Source organism: Cetorhinus maximus, chromosome 15, assembly GCF_964194155.1.
Source record: "Cetorhinus maximus chromosome 15, sCetMax3.hap1.1, whole genome shotgun sequence".
In the NCBI taxonomy this organism is placed as follows: Eukaryota; Metazoa; Chordata; class Chondrichthyes; order Lamniformes; family Cetorhinidae; genus Cetorhinus; species Cetorhinus maximus.
In genome coordinates this window covers 7,535,712-7,559,490 of record NC_135893.1, presented here as the reverse complement: position 1 = coordinate 7,559,490, position 23,779 = coordinate 7,535,712, and the positions used below count along the sequence as shown (strand labels likewise).

Sequence of the window (23,779 nt, the reverse complement as noted above, 5' to 3'; positions counted from 1 at the left end):
ACTGTAATATTCATTGATTGGATTGAAGCACCTTGTGATCCATGTGTAAAAGTTGAATCTGATTGTACTTTTTGTGATGGCCGTTTGGAAATGTTTTTTAATGTTCTTCCAGGTATTTTATGAATAAAATATATTTTTCAAAAAAAAACAAGCTATTTCTGTTGCAGTGAGCTAACTGAAAGATTGCGATCCTATCCTGAGGATTGGCGCCATTGTCATTCACAAATTTGGAGAGGGGGGGGGGAATCCCACAGGCTGGCATCAATGTTGTGTACAAGAGCCCCCTCCCCCCATCGCAGAAAAGTCTGCATCCAACCACCGAACAAAAGCTTTTAGCGTTAAAAAAGCCCCGCCCTTCAAACCGCCAAAACGGTAGCCGGGATTTTCTGGGTGCCCCAGCCAGAAGCCCATTGGTTTGCGGCGGGACCGGAAGATTCCGGCGGCGGGCAGGCAGGGTGTGGGAAATCCCACCCTCAGGCTTTTACCTTCAACAAAATCCCGCCCTGTGTCTTATTTCTCGGTTTTTATTATGATGATATTTTAAAAACTTCTTCTGGCAAAATCTTGGCAAACCAGGCTAAAGAACTCGCCGAAGAGGGTCCTTTACGGTAGCCATGATGTGGGGGGGGAGGGGAAATGGGGGGCGGTGGGCACAGATGGAGGCATTCCATTGCCCAAGCACTTCCGAAATGCTAGAGTACAGAACAGGGAAGTTATTTAAATCCCCAGCGTCTACTTTTACAAGTCACTGCGAGGAAATGGAGAAGCAATAGGGCAGTTTTCACTTATTCTGTACTCACAAGATGATTAAAGGCAGACAAAGTGAGGCCGAGCCTTCTGGGTTCTGTAACTTCTCATTTTTCTCGAATGCTCCAGCTGTTAGGAAACTAAATCTCTGGTCCATTAATATCTGACAGGTTGATAAACAATTAGAATCATCCCGCACAGGAGGAAGCCATTCGGCCCATCGCTTCTCTGCCAGCTTTTTGAAAGAGTTATCCAATTGGTCCCACTATTCTGCTCTTTCCATCTAGTCCTAGATTTTTTCCCAAATCTAAGGGGAAAAATTTTCCTCCGGTCGGGGAGGGGGCTGGAGTGCAGGAGCAGGCGCACCTCCAATCGGCGCTCCCGGTTGGGGGCGCGCCGCCATTTTACGTAGGCGGGCCAAATAAGGAAGCGCAATGCGCTCCCCGTGCGGGTTGGGGGAGGGGTGGTTCCCTCAGCCAAAGAGCGCACTGATCTCCCTGAGGCTAAATGCTGCCTCAGGGAGACCGGCTCCAAATTTAAAAATGTTAAACAAGTGATCGCAAGATTTCCCCGACATGTCCCTTCGTGTGACACTGTCACATGAGTTGGGACATGTCCATCACTTTTACTGAAACCTTTATTAAATATTTAAAAACCCTCATGAAACCTCAACCCGCCCGTGGATGAGGTTTTCATGCTTTTTCTAAAACCCGCCAGGGCTCCCGGCCTGCCCGCCAACCTTAAGATTGGACGGGCAGGTCCATTAATGATTTTAATTAGTTTCTTAATGGCCTCAATAGGCCGTTGACAGGTTGGCGGGTGCACAGCTGACCCAGCTGCACCCCCCGCCGACCTGAAAATGGAAATGACGCGGGGTGATGTCGGGAGTTCCACCCAATGTCATCCCGCGTCATTTTATGCGTCGGCGAGTAGGCCCCGCCCACGCTCGCCGACAGGAAGACCCTTCCCTATGTTATTTCTGAATGTTACTCTCGAATCTGCTTCCAACACCCTTTCAGGCAGTCAACTCCACATCATTACAACTCAGTGTGTGAAGAAATATTCCCTCGTCTCCCTGCCCTCAGTTCTTTTACCAAATATCTTAAACCTTTGACCTCTTGTTACTGAAGCTCCTGGCAGAGGAAACAGTTTCACCTTGTTCACTCTTATCAAAATCCTCCATGATTCTGAATGCCTCTATTCAATTCCAGAACTTTCTCTGCTCCAAGGAAATCAATCCCAGCTTCCCCAGTCTCTCCACCTTGCTCCACCTCACCCTGGTATTATTTGAATTCAGGATATTTTCGTTCGGTTGCTTACAAAAAAAAAATGCGAGATATTAAAAATACCAGAGTCGCGGTAAAACTTGGGGCGGGATTTTCCAGCCCCGCCCACCGCTGGGATTGTCCGGTCCCACCGAAAGTCAATGGATTTTTGGCTGACCCACCGAATCTCCCATCAATGACGGGGCCGGAAATTCCCGGCCGTCGCATTTTGTGCACGAGTCTAAATTCAGTCAACGTGTTTCTTGTTGACTGGCTTAATCTTGTCCATCTCCTAAGTCAGCAGATGGCTTCCCCACCCCAAAGAAAGGTTCAGCATCCCAATTTTGCAACTGAGCTCTTGACAATTCGCTTTCCTGTTTACCCAGAAACGTTTGCTCCCTCCACCATCAGTCCACTGCAGCAGCTCGCCAAGGCTCCTTCAACGTCATCATCCAAACCCGTGACCTCTACCACCTAGAAGGGCAAGGGCAGCAGACGCATGGGGACACCACCGCCTGCAAGTTCCCCTCCAAGCCACTCGCCATCCTGACTTGGAATTATAAATCGCCGTTTCTTCACTATCGCTGGTTTTAAAAAGCTGGAACTCCCTAACAGCACTGGGGGTGTAACCTACACCACACAGACTGCAACGGTTCGAGAAGGCAGCTCGCCACCACCTTCTCAAGGGGCAATTAAGGATGGGCAATAAATGCTGGCCCAGCCGGTGAAGCCCACATCCCAGGAACGAATGAAAAAGAAGGTTTAATCAGGCATGGTGGCTCCATAAGTAACTGAACCACTGTGGCATGCTGCTAGGTAGTCCCCTAGGTCGGTGTTGCTGAGGGAGGCAGTTTGGGCTTTGAGAAAAATGTCACCATTCCCTCAGTTGGTTAGAGAAAATAAATGAGTGAAACTCCTTGCTTGTGACGGCTATTCAGTGTGTCTGCAGGGACATGCATGTGACTGGATCCCAAACTGTAACAAAGTCGCATTCAGCTGTGACATTCTCTGTTAGCTCTAGGCCATGCCCACTGCAGGCACGAAGACCTTTACAGATTTCAACGCTGTATTTTTAAAAAATGGACCCAACAATTTTTAAGACGGCTGACAACACATCATGTGACCTTGGCAACATCGGCTCCAGACAAGAAGCTCAAGCAAATGCCTCATTAAGATGTGAACAATCCCAGCCACTTGTGAAACTCACAAGTCCTTTTGTTAAGGGTGAACTGCAAACAACCAGGACTATGGATACCAGCCGATTCGTCCTCCTGCCTCACCGTGGACAATAGAGGCATCGAAACTCAATGGGTGTTAGAAGAATATAAAATCGATCTTTCATTGTATTGTAATGGTCTCTCATCTCAAAACAGTCAACGTGTGAAAGGCCACAACACAGGATGTGTATTGGCCCAACCCACTACCTTATTTGGGAAAGGCCTTTGGACTAGTATAGGTCACATGGTTAGGGCAGCCATGTCTATACCTGCTTTTAAAAAGTCACAGCAGGAGCTGTGCGGGCTCAGAGAAACACCACGAGCGATTCTATCTGAAAGACTGTCTGAAAAGCCAACAAACCAGCTGCAAGACAACACAGCCAAGGTAAAACAGCTCTGCCTCGAAACAGGGAGAAGGAATCTCCCCACAACCTGTTCCACCTAAAGTTCACCTGAGAGCCAGTCTCCTGGCAATTCACCTACAAGAAACCTTGCAGCTTATTGAGAATCCTCTGTTTTTACCCGACCTCCACTCCAGCTACAGCATCAATTCAGCTAAGAAACTACAGGCCTGCTTCGAAAGAGACTGAAGTAATTTCAACTCATAATTGTATTTTTTTTCCCTCATCTCTATCCATTCTTGGTATGTGTGATAGTATGTGCGAGATGTTGCATTAAAACATCTGGGACAAGACTGTGATAATAAATAATCTTTATTTTTTAAACTCACAAAGGCTTGCTGCTGGAATGTATTTAAATTGGGACAACCCACTCTTAGAGGCTAAGAACATATGTTAACCTCACACATATAAAAACTTTGATCATGAACAATAGTAAACACATAAACTCTGACCATGACATGTATATTAATTGTGTTCAATGGTATTCAGATGATGGGCATTAACTGGCGAATTCACTTGTGCTCCTAGGAGTAAACAGAATGAAAGGGAGAGAGAGACAGAGAGATGAGAAAATAGAGGAGGAAAATACAAATTGGAAAGCAATATGTGATTCTCTTTTCAAATGTGAGAAAGTCACCTATCTATTCTTGACACAAAGCTGTGTGTGTTTCATGTACAAGGTGTACAGTTTGATAGTAAGGCTCAGTTACAGATGTCAAGCACTGCAAGTAATGAAATGGTAATGGAGCAGGCTATCAGACAATAAAGAATAGGCAAAGATAAAAAAAACACAACCCAATTACAGAACGTCCCCATTCCATAAATCAGACGCTGTACAAGCTACACTTTGCAGGATTGGCAAAAGGGGATAACAAAGAGTCTGGATTGATCGGGAACTGCCACAAAATCAACATGAAAGCACTAGCTGGCTCTGATGAAGAGGCTTTCACTGGTCCCCATTACAGCTGTTAGTTTGAAATAAGGAGCTCAAAACAACAAGAATAAACATGGAGATAAAAACAAAAAGCTAAAAGCTACCGCGGATGCTGGAAATCCAAAACAAAAACAGAATTACCTGGAAAAACTCAGCAGGTCTGGCAGCATCGGTGGAGAAGAAAACAGTTGACGTTTCGAGTCCTCACGGGTCGTGAGGACTCGAAACGTCAACGGTTTTCTTCTCCACCGATGCTGCCAGACCTGCTGAGTTTTTCCAGGTAATTCTGTTTTTGTTAAGAATAAACATGAGGGGGTCCAACTGAAGATGGGGAATTGCTGTATCACAATCCCTTAAAACAATTTGCAGATAATTCTAATTATTCCTTTTGTATACTTTTGACTGGCTGAGTGTCCTCAATATGTTTTCAACTTGTAGAGGGGACTGACCTGGAGGAGATACTGATTCTGACTGCTCGAGGGCACTGAATTAACAGGTACAATAGAAAAGCTAATCATTTTGAGTACACCAGGTTAATGACTGTATAGCTCCTGTGATTAATTCAGCGTTTATACATTGTCACTTTCACTAACTGCTCCAAACCAGTTCCTTTAGGGCTTTAGAGTTTAGGTTTCAGAAAGAAATTATCCCCACGTGACAGAGAACAGAAAAGATAACCAAAATTGAGCTTAATTCCTTATATTTCTATTTACGATGCCTTATATTTCCTGCATGTCATACTTACTTCCTGTAATACTTTCCCCGGCACATTTTTGTTGATAACTGTTATAAAATAATTAGATCCAGCAATTTACAATCAGCAAAGTCACAGGAGATCTGCTGACAAACGCATATGGCGGAATCATCCCAGATTTGCACTAAGTGCAGTAGCAGGTGGGAAAAAGGACATATCTAAACTGCAGCCGCCCACACAGTTCACAATGCTCCAGTGAAGACGTGGCCCGGAAAACCGAGAGGAGTTCAGTGCCCCATCGTTGGAATGCCTTTTGGAGGCCCACGGGGATATTCTCCACTTCCACTCTGGCCTCCGGAGGCCCATCAGTCTCGCCACTCCGGCGTGGGAGGCCATGGCAATGGTGGTCAGTGCCAATGCTGCACAGAAGAGGTTGGCCATCCAGTGCAGAAAATGGATGAATGATCTCATCCGTGCCACCAGGGTAAGGCAACCATCTCATCACTCTAAACTCACACACTCACAAAGACCATCACACATTCACTGGCATCTCATAGGACATCACCACCCATTCTCACACACATACCCTCACATCTCCCATCTGGCCTCATCTCCTCCGGAGACTGTCTCCTCAGCCCTCACTATCTTGAGGCCATCTGCACAGATCAACATGTACCCCCACACACACACCCTGGGATACCCTCCTTCCCCAGTACAGTCCTCGCCTTGCAGCCTCTCCCCTTTCCCCAAGCAAGCCCTAGCCCTGCAGCCATTGAAAAGCCACCCCCGCTTTATAGCTGGTCTGGTAGGTAGAGACCTGCCCATGTGCCCCCACTAGAAGCGATATGGTGCTGCCTGTGAAGCCTGGTGCTGATGACTGTGAGTGCTGCCCGAAGCGAGGTAGGGAAACAAACCTCGAAGTCCTGAGTGAAGTGCAGCCCGCCAGGTGCACATCGCTTATGTACAGTTGTGAATCATGTCGGCGTGATGTGCCTAGATGATCCAACGTGGGGGGATGATTCCGGCAGGCAGGGATTATAATTATATGCGGATGTGTTAAAACAATGTTCCCGATGTCTGGCGGCAGGAAACGCGACCCGCCATTAACAGGCAGAGCGAATGATCACAAACCCTCCCCCACCACATTGTCCGCTCACACCCACCGGGCTGGGAAATTCCAGCCATAATAAGACAAAGTCTGCAGTTGAAAAAGCCATTTGGTCCAGCACACCCACTCCAGTCAGTGTCCATGTATGACAGACTAACGTGGACTTTACCCCATATCACCACCATCTGTACATCTTAAGGAACACCATGTTCCTTCTGCATTTATCTCCAAAAGTATATCAAGTACCGCTTTAATACCACCATAACCCTTTTAAAAAGCGTTAACTGGTTCCAAATCAACTACCTTCTCTGGGACACTGTCCCCCATTTGGGAGAAAAAAGCTCTTTGCTGATTTCTAACCTTGCCTCGGACCTGTGGATTTAGTACACGTGTAGTCCATTGCTAAACAGTTTGCTCACTTTATTGTTTGAAGAGGCCGCTAATGAGTAAACTGCCTTTAAAAACAGGGGAAAGTTGTCAGATGCAAAATCCAATGGCAACAACAACAACCTCCAAAGTGCGCCTGAAGTCAGGCTAAGAAAACAAGCATCAGCTCATTCATTACTACCCACCTCGGGTCTTTCAGATTACAAGGAGCAAAACTCACAACTGATTTTGTCACAATGCAGTGAGATTTAAAGATATCCTTTTAAAGCATCCACCCATAATTTCATCAGACAACCAAGGCTAACTATCCAGTACAATAACGGCTGTGGGTAGCACTCTCATCTCTGAGTCAAAAGGTTGTGGGTTCAAGTCCCACTCCAGAGAACTGAACACTGACATTGCAGTACTGAGGGAGCGCTGCGCAGTTGGAGGTACGGGCGTAAGAAATCCCGCTGCATCATCTTGAGCAGCAGGAGAGTTGCCCTGGTCAATATTTCTCTCATAATCACAAAAACAGATGATCCAGTCGTTATCATGTGGGAGCTTGCTGTGCGCAAATTGGCCACTGCGTTTCCTACATTACAACAGTGACTACACTTTGTAAAGCACTTTGAGACATCCAGTGGGTTATGAAATGTGCTATATAAATGCAAGTTTTTTTTTTACATACACTGAGTGAGTACTGCATTGACTTCGAACTTGATGTTAACCCTGAAAGGTTGGTGGAAGCAGATGCACTAGAAACGATCAAAAAGGAAACGGGCAAATACTAAAAAAAGGAAACATTGGAGGGATCCTGGGGAAAACATGTGGGAGTGGGACTCATTCGACAGCTCGTTCAAAGAACCACCACATGTACGTGGGCCGAATGCCTCCCTCTGGGTCTATCATTCTATTCATCTACCAGCTGTCAGGAATTAAGATTTTGTTTCCTCACAATTGCAGTATTCAAGAAAAGTGAAAATATACAGAACCCAAAAAGTTCCACCTCAGTCTGTCTGCCTATAAACATCTTGTAGGGATGGAATAAGTAAAAACTGCCCTTCTGCATTTTCTTGCACTGACTCTTTAAAAAAAAACGATGGAGATTTAAATAACTTTCCTCCACCTTACCACACTCCAGCATTTCAGAAGTGGTCACTCAAAGGGCCAGCACAGAGACACGATGGGCCGAATGCCTCCTTCTGTTGCTTTACCATTCTCTGCAGCCCCTACCTGCCCTTTCAAGTGAATGTAAAGTTCCCATGGGATTATTCAAGGATGAAACCCTGGGAATTTTACAGGCCCGAAGCGGCAGGGCGGGGCTGTAAAAGGCAACGAGCTGATCAAAAGTCCATTGACTTAGGCGGGGCCATAAAATCCCACCCCCTCTCTTTCGTAGCAGGACTCTGGAGCACTATATTATTGATAAGTGTCAGCTTGGTTCACTTTTGTCAGAGTAGAAGTTCAGTGCAGGCCTGGGGGAGTGCTGCACTTCAACGGAGTTGTTAAAGCCCTGTCTGCCTGGTCAGGTGGATATTGAAGATCCCATGGCACTATTTTGGAGAAGGGCGAAGGCTTCTTCCGGACAAACATTCCTCCCTCAACTAGCACCACAAAAATGAAAGTGACTGGCTACTTGGCTTGCGCTGCTCTTGAGACCATGCTGTAGCATTTATCTACACAACAACACATTTTACCAATAGCGCTGTATGTGGTGTCAGAATGTGATAAGCCACAGCACAAATACAAGATGGAGATTTTAACAACCTTCCCTTCACCATACCACACTCCAGCATTTCTGAATGTTCACAGGTGAAAAATTCTTTAACACCTTGCTGCCAAAGCATGAACAACAGAGTAAATGAGGGACTGATGTGATTCCCAGAGGCTCTAACAAATGACTTGGTGTTATCCTGCACTTTCGAACAGCAACACAAGCCTTTACCATTGCAAAGTTGGTCACGTCTTTAAGATACATAGGAGCTGGAGTAAGCCCTTGAGCCTGCTCAATAATTCAATCGCGCTGTCTCAATCTGTACTTCAACTGCATTTACCCACCTCAGCTCCCTATATATTGTGCAGGGCATCAATGAGAGCATTGTGTACAGTTTTGGACTCCTTACTTAGGGAGAATATACTTACTTTGGAAATATCTCAGAGGAGGGTTTCCAGGCTGATTCCTGGGTTGAAGGGGTTTGTCTTATGAGGAAAGATTGAGCAGGTTGGGCCTATACTCATTGGAGTTTAGAAGAATGAGATGTGGTCTTATTGAAACATATAAGATGCAGAGGGGGTTTGACAGGGTAGATGCTGAGATGTTTCCTCTCATGCGGAAATCTAGAAACCATGGGGGGGGTGCAGTTTAATAATAAGGGATCTCCCAATTAAGATGGAGATGAGGAGGAATTTCTTCTTAGTCTCCAGTGAGCAGTGGAGGTTGGGTCACTGAATATATTCAAGGCTGAGTTAGGTGAATTTTGATTGACAAGGGAGTCAAAGGTTATGGGGAACAGGCAGGAAAGTGGAGTAAAGGCCATGATCTTATTGAATGATGGAGCAAGCTCGATGGGCTGCTCCCGCTCCTATTTCTTACGATCTTATCCCTCATAGGAAGGCCACTGCTGGAGGCCAAGAATACCAGGCACACGCTATGGCGTGAGGGAGGATGCGTCACATGGCGGAGATCCATCGCGGCTTGAGGTGGAAAAAGCCAAATTGCAAAATTGGAAGTAAGCGAGAAACAACAGTGGCGGGGGCGGGGAAAATACGAAAGCCAACTTCTGTTTTCTGCGTCCCAGTTGGTTTGAGGCTTCTGCAGATGGGGAAAGGAACGAGCATAGGTCCCTGTTGGTGCTTCAGTGCGGAGTGTGTACTGAGGCACGAAATATCAGACATAAAGCCACCTGGTGCCGGGCTGTGGCCAGACTGGTATGAAATCTATTGAACAGTCACTCTAATCCCTCAACACTTAGCCCATGGCGATCAGTCTTGAAAGCTCCAAATGTTTCAACATCCACTATCTTCAGTGGAAGAAAATGCCAGATATCTTAGTATTGAGCTACTAATTGTTTGCAAATTGCTCGTCTTTCTCAAAGAGGCCAGTAAAAGTGGCTTACTCCAGCTTGTTTGTCCTGTACCTTCCCTGGGTTGCTGGAGGCTATTGCCTTTCACAAGGAGCCACAAAGAACTTTGAGAACTTAACGTGTCCATCTAGAGCTGTTCGACTTGGAATCAGTGCAGCAGAATACAAAGCAAGCTGATGGCACTGTGCTGTAGTACAGTGGGAGCTACAACCAGCATTTCACAATGACTTCCTGAATGATTCTGCAATATCATTGCGCCATATATAGTACTAAAACGACCCACAAAGTGGCAATCACACTGAGTCAGGGCACCCCACGGTCTGACTGAAAGAAGCAAGTATCATATTAGTGCAGTGTGGAGGAGGGGTCACATACTCTTCACCAGCTGAGGTTAAGGCATGTTTTGGAGGTTCAGTCAAAGAAGCTTCACTGTGTGATGCGTACTAATCCACATCTGGCAAAATAAAGTGAGGAAATATTCCAGATCTTCACAACATCTATCCAGGACAAAGCAGCCCACTTGACTGGCACCCCATCCACAAACAACCACTCCCTCCACCACCAACGCACGGTGGCAGCAATATGTACCATCTACAAGATGCACTGCAAGAACTCACCAAGGCTCCTTCCAAGCCCACGATCACCACCATCTAGAAGGACAAGGGCAGCAGATAGATAGGAACGCCATCACCTGGAAGTTCCCCTCCAAGTCACTCACCACCCTGACTTGGAAATATATCGCTGTTTCTTCACAGTCGCTGGGTCAAAATCCTGGAAATCCCTCCCTAACAGCACTGTGGGTGTACCTACACCACATGGACTGCAGCGGTTCAAGAAGGCAGCTCACTACCACCCTTCTCAAGTGCAATTCTGATGGGCAGTAAATGCTGGCCCAGCCAGCGAGGCCCTCATCCCATGAAAGAATAAATAAAACCTTGCAGGTTGCACAAAAACTCCTAGAAATAGCAGAACGATTACAAAAATTGTGAACCGGTGATTACTTTAGGGTTGAATTCGTTCCCTAAAAAATATTTACCATTATTAAAAAAAAAACAAACCTGGAGTGACTGAAAATGTGTTTGCAAAGGAGTTTTATAAATTATTAATGAGTGAATACTAGACCTCGGTGGGTGCAAGGCTGTGCTAAGGTGAGATGTCTGAAATGTGACAGGAAGTAAACAATAAACTATTTAACCAGCCGATCTAGTCAGCTTCCTCCTGTACAATGAGTAAACCCGGTGGTTGGGGTGAATGTTTGACTGCAGCACAGTTTAGCATGTGACCTTTTTAAAAAAAAAATAATGGGTTCACAGACACATTTCTGTCCCACTCTTCCTCTGTCTCTCCGCTTGCCGACCGCTCTTTCATTCCTTTTTCTGTCTGTCCTTTGTCCCGTTCCTTTTTCCTGCCTTTCTGCAGGTGTCCCTTCTATAGATCTGCCACAGTTTATCTCTCTCACAAAGCCTGCTGGGTGTCTCCCTCTTCCTGTATGTTTCTCCTTTCACCCTTTCTCCCCCCTTTCCAGATGTGACATTAAACCGAGGCCCAGTCTGCCCACTTGGGCTGCAAAAAAATCCCATGGCACTAATGTGAAGAACAGCAAGGGAGTTATCCCCAGCGTCTTGACTAATCTTTATCCTTTAAGCAACATTACTGGAACAGATGATCATTATCACATTGCTTTTATGGGAGCTTGCTGTCCACAAATTGACTGCCAATCTCCGACATTATAACTGTGACTACACTTTAAAAAAGTACTTAGTTGGGTGTAAAGCCTTGTGAGACCATGCAAGACGTACTGTTAGTTCTTCCTTTCCTCTATCTCCCTTGCACAATTTATCTTGTTTTCTCTCCATCTGTTTTTCTTTCTTTTTGTGTCCCCACTCTCTGTATCTCTTAGAAATATCCTTCGCCTGTACGTCTGTCTCACTCTTTATTGGTTACTCACTCCTCCGCTCTCTCTCTGTAGATCATGTTCTCTCTTACTTTCTGTAGACCTCGCAGTATTCATGTTCCCTCTGATCCCACACAGACCAAGAGCCAGACGTTTGATATATTTTGCAATCTTGTACGGATAAATAGAAGAAAATTGTAAATTGTAACAAAATACCCTTGTAACTGAACAAGGCCAGCAAAAACACGCAATTGTTGACTTTGCAAATTGTGTCCACAATAGAGCTCATTAATCAGTGACCTTACACATTATCCCGGACTTATCTCTGGGGTCAGATTGGTCTGTACTGACGCACATTTCTAACATTAAAAATAATTTAAGAAAGCTTTGTTGAACACTTTCAACTTTTGCTCCTTATTCAATTTTGGGGAGAGGGCAGGTCAATTCTGAAATACATCTTACTGTCACGTTGCTTTGAGTAGCGCTATGCTGTCCCCTTTCTATACCAAGTACATCGGTGTCCTGGTCACAAGTATGGAAATGGGCCATTTGAGTGTTGGGCTACCTAGATTGGAAGCTTCCTAACCTGTAACACGAGGCTGCGGATGTTATGTTTGTAAGGTGAAAGACTTAACAAGGGGATCAACAACAGCGTTGGGCACTTACACATCTCCTAATCAATGTTGCTGCATCATTGTCAGATGACTGGGTCCAACTGTCCGCATGCACTAAATACTCATATCCTTGCTTTGTGAGCTACCTCCTCAAAATGGGACAACAAGACAGATAAGGCTTCTCTCTCCTGGCCATCTATGCCCCTCCATGATGATGCAAAACAACAAGCACGAGGGGATCTGCCTATGAGGAGAGCCTATATTCCCTGGAGTTTAGAAGAATGAGAGGTGGCCTAATTGAAACATATCAAATTCTTAAGTGGCTTGACAGGGTAGATACTGAGAAAATGTTTCCGCTAGCTGGAGAATCTAGAGTATTGGGTCAGTCTCTGAATTAAGGAGCGGCAATTTAGGAGGGAAACGAGAAATTTCTTCACTCAAAGGGTTGTGGATCTGTGCAAATCTACGCCGCAGAGAGCTGTGGATACTCAGTTGTTCAGAATATTCAAGACAGAGGTTAACGATTTTTGGGTACTAAGGGAATTAAGGGATATGGGGATAGTGCGGGAAGGTGGAACTGAGGTAGAGGATCAGCCAACATCTTGTTGAGTGGCAGAGCAGGTTCGAAGGGCCAAATGGCCTACACCCGATCCTGTTTCTTTTGCTCTTATGTTCTTATGACCAAGATAGTTCCTCTTCACCGTCTTGTTTTCACGTGGAATGTACATAGAAAATAGGAGCAGGAGTAGGTTATTTAGCCCTTCGAGCCTGCTCCGCCATTCAATATAATCATGGCTGATCCTCTATCTCAACACCACACTCTCACGCTCTCCCCACACCCCTTGATGCCTTTACAGTCTAGAATCTATCTATTTCCTTCTTAAATATATTCAGTGACTTGGCCTCCAGAGCCTTTTGTTGTAGAGAATTCCACAGGTTCACCACCCTCTGGGTGAAGAAATCTCTCCTGATCTCAGTCCTAAATGGCCTGCCCCGTATCCTGAGACTGTGACCCCTTGTTCTAGACCCCCAGCCAGAGGAAACATCATCCCTGCATCCAGTCTGTCCCACCCTGTCAGAATTTTATAAGTCTCAATGAGATCCCCTCTCATTCTTCTAAACTCCAGTGAATACTGGCCTAGTCGGCCCAATCTCTCCTCATATGACAATCCTGCCATCCCAGGAATCAGTCTGGTGAAACTTTGCTGCATTCCCTCTATGGCAATTATATCCTTTCTTAGGTAAGGAGACCAAAACCGCACAATACTCCAGGTGTGGTCTCACCAAGGCCCTGTACAGCTGCAATAAGACATCCTTGCTCCTGTATTACAATGGAGGCCAAAATACCATTTGCATGCTTGTTTTCAGTGACTGGTGTATAAGGACATCCAGGTCCCTTTGTACATCAACATTTCCCAAACTATTACCAGCCAGCGAAGAGAAGCAGCTTGCCCAACTGAGGGAATTGAAATTCAGCGATGGGCATCACTGCGACTCAAGGTTCAGAACCGTATGTATCAGCCACCCTACCGCCTTCAGAATAACACACCAGCTTATCATGCCATTGCAATAATTCCATTGAGACCAGCCTCTGGACTGGAGGCTTGCACAGCGCTATACAACCAATCTATAACTCAACATGTCACACCAACCTTTTCTGAATCTGTGAAGCAGGATACCATGCATTGCTGTATCGCCGTGGTCATGGTCCAAAACTCCTCGCCGCTCATTTTGATCGACTCTGCATCTTGCTGAAGTTAAATGTGCAAAGAAAAATCGAAGGTTGTGCCATAGCTGCCTGTCTTACAGAACTTCTGGTGTAAGTCACCAGGAGGCAAGGCATGAAGCAAACTCTGACTTTTTTTCTGTTGTGTGTCAAAACTGCTCCATTTTGTACATCGGTCCAATTGCTGATCCTGACATAAATAATGAAGTCCATTTGACCGAGCAGCACAACTGGAGCACTAAAACTCATCAAGATGGATAGCTGTATATTAGTGCAGTGCGGCACAGTGCATTCTGCCATAACAAGCCTCCTGATCTTTATTTTTTTCATTCTTTCACAGGAGATGGGCGTCGCTGGCAAGGCCAGCATTTTCGTTGCCCTCCCTAATTGTCCTTGCAACCTGCGTCCCCGAGACTTCCCATATCACACGCGGAAAGGCTACTTCAGTCAGCAGACAACGCACAAAACCAAACATCTTCAGCACCCCTCCCCGCTCCCCAACATCCCCACTGCCCCCTGCAAACCTGAACAAAGGAATTAAAGTGACTTGGCAAACTCTGCAATCCGTCCAAGTCTCCTTGAGAAAGATTTACGCAGTGCCTTTAAGGATAGAGAAGCACCGCACAAAATGCCTGTCCTTACACTCAGAATTAAAAGGGGACAACTGACTTCTCAAGTAATACAGTTCACCTAAACATTCAGCACTGAATATCCGATACAGCACTCAACATATTTCCTATCAGTGCATCTGCAAACCTGCAGTCCACTTACATCATTGAAAGGGTGCGTGCATGGTTTTTAAAAAATGTATTATGTGTCTGCTTTCCCTTCCCATTACTGCATTGTGGTTCCAGATTTGGGAATGCTAGCCGTGCATAGGTTTCTCTGCAGCACAAGCCAATGCTGCTTTGCAGTCAGTCACCACTATCACCGCACCATCGCCCCCCCCACTATCCCCAGCTGACTTTGCTGCATTTCTCAAGAAAAACTGCCAATGCAGCATGCAGTGGTGTTCCGGACAGTTTTGCTTCCTCCTCCTTTATTCCCTTCCGGTTTACAGTACACTTTACTGTGAATCCTTATGCTCTGCAACCACTTAACTAAGCAAATGAAAGCCTCCTTCTTACAATCAATTTCTTCAATCAAATAGATAGAAAAATCAGAACCATTCAGTCAATAGCCCAGCATTTCGTACACCTATAGGTCACTTAAAACTGGGCAGGGGTGCACAATAAAATGCAGTACATGTTTAAATATTATAGACGCAATGCATTCTCACCCCTTCAATGGGCATTAACAAAGTCATTCAAATCCAGGTCCTTTGGAAGGGTATCCGGAATATTGCTGGAATTGCTGAGGAGGTAGCACAACAGAGGTAAGTTACCTCTGATCCTTCTCACCCGCCGCGTGCATATTTTCTTCCCAGCAAACCGCGTTTAAGAAGTCTCACGCAAAACTTTACCAGGCATCGCTGGCCCTTTAAGTCAGCAGGCAGCTTCAGAGGGAAACGGTCACAGGCATTGATATTCCAGTCTGCCACAGTCGACGTCTGCCAGGAGCAATACTGGGTTATATACCACAATTTATCTGAGGACATTACAGGGGATCAAAGGAGGTTTCAGACAGGAGAGGTTGACCCACTGTAGGCCAAAAGGTGACTTGTGGCTACAGCAAACGTTTGTGACCTACTTCTGCTAATGAAAACTGCCACATATGGGAAGGGGCACCTGTACTCTTCCAGCCATATTAAATGATTTACTAGTACATTAATGCAAACTAAGGCAACCCATTGCATAAATTAGGACGTTTGCATTGATTTCAAAAATCAATTTAAAACCAAGACACAAGGTTATCCTTTTCTTCTATTTTTCCCTTATAAAATTTTAATACGTTAAAAAAAAAAATGAGGAAGTGGAACTTTGCAGGGACTGTAGCTGAACTATTCATTTTTTGATCTTGGTTTGAAGGTCAGGGGAAATGTTTTTAAAAGTCACATTCTTCTGTGCTCGCCTGATTACACTTACGAGTTCAGCTTGGGTAAAGGTTAAGAATCCGAGCGCCATTTCCATTCATTAGAATGGAAATCGTATCATTGTTAAAAAATTTGTTCAGCAAGGTCAGACCTGCATGAAGATCAGAAGGTCTGGAGCATCATCTTCATGCAGCATAACTGACCTTCTCTCGGCACAACAATAATTTCCTTTCTAACAGCTTTTTGAAAAATGTGACCTAAATGTTTAAATTCCCCCTGCCACGCCATTCTCCATGCGAACAGTTATTTTCTTTTGGCTGGTATTCTATCGATTTGTGTGCCTGTTATGAAGAGGCTCGTGGCAACATGGGGAAAATTGGTGCTGTGGTGCCCCTTGCTCTTGGACATGGAGACATTTTTTTGGGGGTCATTTCTCCACACTTTCTCCTGTCGTTTTATCCTCTCTCTTCCTCCCGCTGGCCTGGCAGGTCTTCACCTACAGCCGTGGAGTGTGATTGACAGGGTCTACAAGAGACATCGGAGATCACCAAGGTGCGATTGTTCTTCCGTCTGGTCTTCCCACCCTCCTGCGGAGCACTCTGCCGCCACAGTCTCTGCTTTAGTGCCGTCTGGCGTGGTTCAGACTGAGAATCGAGCAGGGTAGGGCTCAAATCCGCAGCTGCCCTCTCTCTCTCTCTCTCTTTCCATAGCACGGAGAGTTGGCACTCTTAAGGTTGAATACTGCCAATAGGGACAACTTCAAAAGGACCTGCAAGACACTTGCAGCCTTTTCTGGTAGAGGGTGGGCTTGTCTTAAATAGCCCTTTAGCCAGTGAGATTTACCATGCTACAGCATTGTTTTTGCAAGGGTTGGGGTGGGTGGGGGGCTGTGGTGGTTGTGTTGAGACAATCCACCTGCCTTCTCTTCCCATCATCTGTCCTTTTCACAGCAAAACAAAAATACGTGTCATTTCTCCCACACTGACATGTTTTAAATTCTGCCACTCTCTGAGAGGCGCTGTGGCTGATATGAATGCGGGATTGGCAAGGTTTCCGCCAGCCACTGCAGCGCTCCAGCGTCTACACAGCACCTCCAGAAGCCACAAATCCAAGGTTCTAGGTGCCATTGACAACCCTGTGCAGACGGCCACAAGGTGCAAAACATCAGAGGCCTTCTACTATTTAAATGCCCCTAGGCATCCTTAACATACCTTGAAGATGCCAGGCAGCAAGAATATACTTGGTACATTCTGCTCAACTAATATTGTATATCGGGTGGAGAGTCCCTGTTTATTATTAAGCAAAAACACCTCCTTTACTCTGGCGTTTATGATTTTGGTATAAGTAAAAAGTACTCCATCACCACTGGAGTAAATCCTTCCCAGAGCACAGCTAACCTTTGGCACAAGTGAAAATATCGCAATGCTTTTCACACCTACACTGATGACCAGTGTAAGTAATGACAGACATCCCTGCTTGAACTTCAATGCATTTGCAAATGTTCTCCCACATTCTCCACTGAAAAGATTTTTATTAATTGTAAGCATGTAACTCATGCAACATCTGTAAGCACATGTGTTTGAAAGAATCCAGAACATAAAGTAGAGCTGACCAAGCGATGATATCTCCTCTGAAGCCAGCTGTGAATACTGGGCCTGAATTATGGGTTAGGTTTCAATAGGGTGGAGCAATATGCAAACATGCACCCAAGCCCACAGTAGGTGCACATGCTTCTAATTAATGAGTCCATTGTCTGCAGTGGCCTGGGATGGTACGATACCAACCAAGCCTTCTTAAAGAGCAGGGCACCTCTATCAGTGCAACCCTACACACACACACATGTGCACACACATGCGCACACGGTCACACATGCAATACTCTGGAGAACGGAATGAGGTGGAGTAGCGCCGTAACTCCAGTCTATCTGCAGTTTAAACAGGGCAGTAAGAGTTCAACTCTGCACTAAAATAAAGGCATTGAAGCAGAATTTTTGAAAAGGATGTGCCGATATTAACGATTCTATGGTCAGTAACAATTTTTTAAAAATCTGCTCAAAATGCAAAATGAGCAGCCTGATGATGATGGAGATCCATTTTAAGATCAATACTTGAGGAGGTTTCCTTGTATCTGAAACTGTGTTTATCCAGGGGGTTTTGCTAGCAGCAATGAGGGCATCCATCAGACCCGAATCCCCAATTTAACCCCACCTCAAAATGTCCAGTGGGGGACACACACACACGACACAAACCTCAAACAGAAAGTCCCAACTTTCGATTTTTAACACTCAGCCATTGTAACTAAAGCGAAGAGCTTTAGTTACAATCAAGTGAAAAACTCAAGTTCAGGGAAGGGAGGGAAAAAACTTTCTCTGACACAAATGAATTAAGAGGGCTGCAATGCTGCAAAGTTATACATGGAATATAACTGGAGGATTTTTGAGACACTGCATGCAGCAGAATATAGCAGCTGGATAATGCCGAATTGACTCCATAGGCATGAGCAAATCCAACCCAAAATATTACGAGGTAATGGCAAGTAAAAATGAGACAGGTTTTTTTTTTCAAAAAAAGAACTGGATTCCAATATTCCATAGACATCTGCATACATGCAATATGATGTGTAAAGAATCGGCTTTAAGACAGTGGAATCATTTGAAGGTCATTTATAATAAAGCACTTTTAAGATTTCTTACAGAATAACGGTACTTACACATTCCCCCTGGTTACCTTCACCTTGCGGGAAAATCAAGCTGAATTTTTATCAAGTGTGTGCAGGAGCCACTAGCTCAGGCAGCAACGTCCTGCTAACTTTTCCCTTCCACACAAACACTGCGAACAGGTCCACTGCCTGCAATGACTGGGGCTGTACAATATCAACCAGCCTCTCTTAAAGGGGAGGGCCGGCAGAGGGAGCCGGAGTCTTTCTGCTGTCTTTTTTTTTGCTTTTGGCCGAATAAAATAAAATGAGCTGCAACAATCACCACTGGAGGGCAGATTTGCCCTGTTCAGCTTTGCAGTTTTTTAAAAAAAATAGCTAAAAGGGGCAATAATGCTGCACCCCTCTGATTTCCAATAGGAAGGGACTGCAGCAAGGTAGCATTTAGCCCACAGTGTGACCATTTCCCCAAGAGCAGCTGGAGCTAGGCATGAGAAAAGAGGACTTTACCTTTAACAAAGTTCCCTCAGGTTATGTGCTGTTAAGAAAAAAACCCACCCCACCGATGTTTAGTAGTCACCGGAGACCAGGAAGAGTATTAAAATGCAAATTGGTACACAATCATTTTTTTAAAAAAAAAACTGCACTAATAAGGGGATGATCGTCTACGCAGCAGATTATAAAAACGACCTACTTTCGCCTTTTGGGAAACACACGCAAGTTGCAATGGATGGAGCAGAATAGGGAACTTTGCAGTTGTGGTGGGTTCGTTCCAGTGAAGCAGCAAACTGCGGACACCTCAAGGAGAAACATTTCGCAGTATGACAATCGACAGCAACAAACTCCTCCTCAATCACATCCCTCTTGCAGTAAAAAGACAATACACTTCTATTCTTAATAAAAAAAAAAGTTACATTACAAAGTACAATGTATTCTACAGACAATGCACACATTGTCTCTAATTAGAATACCCCGCAAGCACCAAGAAACGACTGAAAGATTAATGTCAACGTGATGCTGAATTACATTTGCAATATTATTATTTTTTTTTTGGCCCAATATATTTCTCAACAAAATGTGAAATGCAAACATTCTATTTTGGGGGGAGAAAAAAAAATCATTAAATTCTGAACATATTTAAATATGGTCTGCCTGGGTTGTACTGAATTCTGAATGGATTCACTCTATAAGATCCTGCACACCCCCTCTAACCAAGAAAAGTTACCTTTCTGGTTGCAGGAGCCCCCTGGACACTTGCTCCCAGCTCCGGATGCTCCCTGATGTGGTTGAGTGGCTACAGTCTGAATACTGAAACAAGCCTAAACGTGTTCACATCATTTTATTTACACAATCGAATGGGTCCTGATGCCGGCCGCTGAAGGAGACTTGTAGTCACCCACCATTCAAAAACTAAAAATTAAGCCTCAAGAAAGCACATTTCTCCCCGCCCTGGACGGTGAGGGAGCTGCGCAGTTTTTTGTGTATGCTTGCGTGAAGCATACATTGCGGAGCTGTGCAGTTAAAACATTCTCTCTTCTCAATATGTGTTGGATGATGTCGCGGCTTTTACAGCCTCCAAAAGGAGTCAGATGCTCCTTTTTTTTTTACCCCCCCGCAAGCTCTAGGGGCAAGTTGGGGCATGTCATGAAGTTGAGCTATGGGTGTCAAGAGGGAGGGGAGTTGAACACAGCTTCGTGTGCAGTTGCACTCTTTCGCCAGATATACTTGGAGGGAAGGAGTCAGTCTTCTTTCCTCTTAAAGCAAGTGAGTCATCTTTCCCCTTTCTGCAGTGATTGATGCCCATAAATGTACTTTAAGCCTGACTTTACTCACAAGGCACCGTATACCTTTCTGAAATTGTCACTGGACAAGGTTTGTTTGTTTTTTTCCGGGGGTTGGGAGAGGTGCAAAGTGTATTGCAAGTGTCAGACTGAAGCAGTAGTGTGGCTTTGGACCCTGCGTGTGGCCATTGAGCAAGTTGCAAAAACAGACTCTTAAACTGGACACCAGTTTCACCTGCTGGTTATGAACAGGTGGGGAAGTTACTACCTTGAGCCTAGTTTTAGAAGGGGTTTAACTTTTTCCCCAGTTCCGTACAGTCATGTAGGCACTGGATGGTGGACTGTTCACAGAATCATACAGCACACAAGGAGGCCATTTGACCCATCGGAACTGTGCCAGCTCTTTGAAGTTGCTGTCCAATTAGTCGCACTCGGCCCACTCTTTCCACATAGCCCTGGAAATTTCTCATCTTTCCCCTATTACTTGGTGGCCAAAATAAAATGATTGAATCTCTGTTCTGAACTCTCTGGGTGGGTTAGTAGGTAAAATGAATCAGACAGAATGGGAGGTTTAATTCCCAGCCAGCGCTTCACATGGGCAGTAGTCAAGGCAATATAAATCAGCCAGAGTGACCCCGGGGTTAGAATTTCAGCCTCTGACCCCTAGTGGGAGATGTAGAGTTGGTTAAGAAGGAGCTGAGCTTGGCTGGGATGCCCTGCTAATATCATAAGTGGCTCACATAATGGGCACTTTTGTGCTGGGTGGCATGTGCTCTGTGACCTGTTGGCACCAGACTTGGCTCACCAGAAGAAAGGAGCAGGGAATCTCTTTAGAAAGCTCCTTCCAGTCTCCAAACATTTTGTGCCTGTGTTGCTTATTTGAAATCCCCGATAGTCTATTTGAAGCATGCCATTTTAAAGAGATGATCTATTTGCTGACTACACTGAAGTCAGGTCTTAAACTTGGCAAATCGTGGTAATTCAATCCATCTCAACAAATGTCATTGCATCATTGGCATGTGATCCATGGAGTGTCATCTAATCATTACTTTCTGACTCACCTTGTCTTCTTTTTCCCTCATTACACACTAGGTGTTGTTGTGCACTGTTTGATTTTTAAGTATATTTTTTTAAAATGGTGTGCAACTGAAGCTATTCTCTTTGCCTTCCCTCTTTCAATATTGCAATCACCTGCTATCTTAGTTAAGTGGCTATCCAATGGTTTGGTTAAAAAGGTCTTGCAAAAAAGACTGTTCTTTTAGTTTGTAAAGAGAAGCTTGTGCACAATTGCGATAGCTAATGGCTCACCCCAGCCATCCAGTAAATGCCTTGAATTCAAAACTAAATGTATAAATAGTGATGCAGGATCTCCAGTGTGGTTGATACAGCAGACATAAGTGAACAATGGCTTTCTGAGTGATTTTATGTGGGTTGTTTGGGACTGCGAAAACTTCAGCAACAATGTGCTTTTAACTACTTACCTGCTACACTTGTTTGAAGAAACCTCCTTTACTAGGCTTCTAGTTTTAGCATGTGGCAAAGCAAGAATTTGGAGAATTAAAGTGTTTTATACATATCTATTTCCAGTTAAAATGCTTTTCTTTCTTACATTTCATCGTGACCTTTGACCAGCGGGTTGTTGTATAGCCTGAAACCAGACTTCTTCCAACATTGCTGTTGAGTTTTGCAGAAACAGATAAAAAAAGCACTTACTTTTATATAGCATCTTTCACAACCACCAGATGTCTCAAAATGCTTTAGAGCCAATGAAGTACTTCTGAAGTGTAGTCACTGTAGCAGCAGCCAGGTGGTAAGAGAGTAAAGTGCCTGGCCTTTACTCAATTGTTCACCAAGGGTTAAATATGGAGAATGTTTTATTTATTCACCTTTGAGAAATATTTTCCTTTTTTAAATTCATTCATGGGATCGGGGCATTGCTGGCAAGACCAGCATTTGTTGCTCACCCTGAAATTGCCATTCAACTGAAGGGCTTGCTAGGCCATTTCAAAGGGCAAGTTAAGAGTCAACCACATTGCCTGGGTGTGGAGTCACATGTAGGTCAGACCAAGTAAGGACAGCACATTTCCTTAGTGAACCAGATGGGTTTTTACAACATTCCGCAATGGTTTCATGGCCACCATTACTGAGGTGAGCTTTTAATTCCAGATTTATTAATTGAATTTAAATCCCACCAGCTGCCGTGGGTTGGGATTTGAACCCGTATCCCCAGAGCATTAGCCTGGGGTACAAGGTGAAAAGGAATACCAACCCATTTTGCCACCACTCTGTCCATGAAAGGTATGGTAGTGTAGTGGTTTTATTACTAGAGGAGTAATCCAGATCCTGACCGAATAATCCAGTAGACATGAATTCAAATCCCACCATGGCAGTTGGGGAATTTAAATTCAAATAGTCGTTTGGTAGCCCAGAATTTGACTATTGCTGAAAAAAGACATTTTGTCAAATCTTTCGTCTTGCACTCATCAGGACAATCGCAAGAATACCAATGTCAGGGGAAGCAACAACTTACACTGTATGAGAGAAGAATGCTGATTGGTTGGCATGTGGACTCTGATTGGTAGATGCGTTGCCATTGGAGGAGCAGTTAACGGTGACTGACAGCTAACTGCCAAGCATTGTTTGAAATTTAAACCAGGCAGCTTGACTCTGATTGGTCAAGACATTGTCAGTGAGTGGCTATCACTTATTTTGTTTAGCTGAATATAAAGCTACTATCAGTAACGGTGACCATGCAAACTACCAAACTGGTGTAAAAAGCTATCACTTATATCCTTTAAAGAAAGAAACTGATCGCCCTTACCTGATCTGGCCAAAAATGATTCTATACCTACAGAAAGAGGATTCATTCTTAACTGTTGTCTGAAATAGTTTAACAAGATACTCAGTTAAATTCTCAAGTGGCAGCTCACCACCACCTTCCCAAGGTCAGTTAGGGATGGGCAATAAATGCCGGCCTTGCCAGTGGCACCCACATCCTATGAATGAATTTATAAAAGGAAAATATTTCTAAAAGATGCCTCATGGACGTAGACCTTGATTGATTGTGAATTGCAGTTTGGATGAAGTTGCAAAAGGGTGAAATACACAGTTATTGCCATGTTTACACTGACTGCCTCGTTGACCTCCAACCACAAAATACTGCAGCTGCTGGAAATTTAAAATAAAATGCGAGAATACTGGAAATGACACCCAGCTGTATCTCACCACCATCTCTCTTGATCCCTGCACTGCCTTCAGTTCCAAAGGCTATAAGTCCTGGAATTCCCTTCCTAAATCTCTTCGCCTCGCTACCTCTCTT

General features: G+C 44.7%; 1 long non-coding RNA gene across 1 annotated transcript in view; it reads right to left on the bottom strand.

Moving 5' to 3' along the window:
- The window catches only part of LOC144691164 (uncharacterized), a 45,606-nt gene extending 26,740 nt beyond the window's left edge, over positions 1-18,866 (bottom strand). Inside the window, exon 1 of the long non-coding RNA XR_013579046.1 lies at positions 18,730-18,866. This is a non-coding gene — a long non-coding RNA (uncharacterized LOC144691164). The remainder of the gene's footprint in view (positions 1-18,729) is intronic.
- Between the last annotated feature and the right edge of the window lie 4,913 nt (positions 18,867-23,779).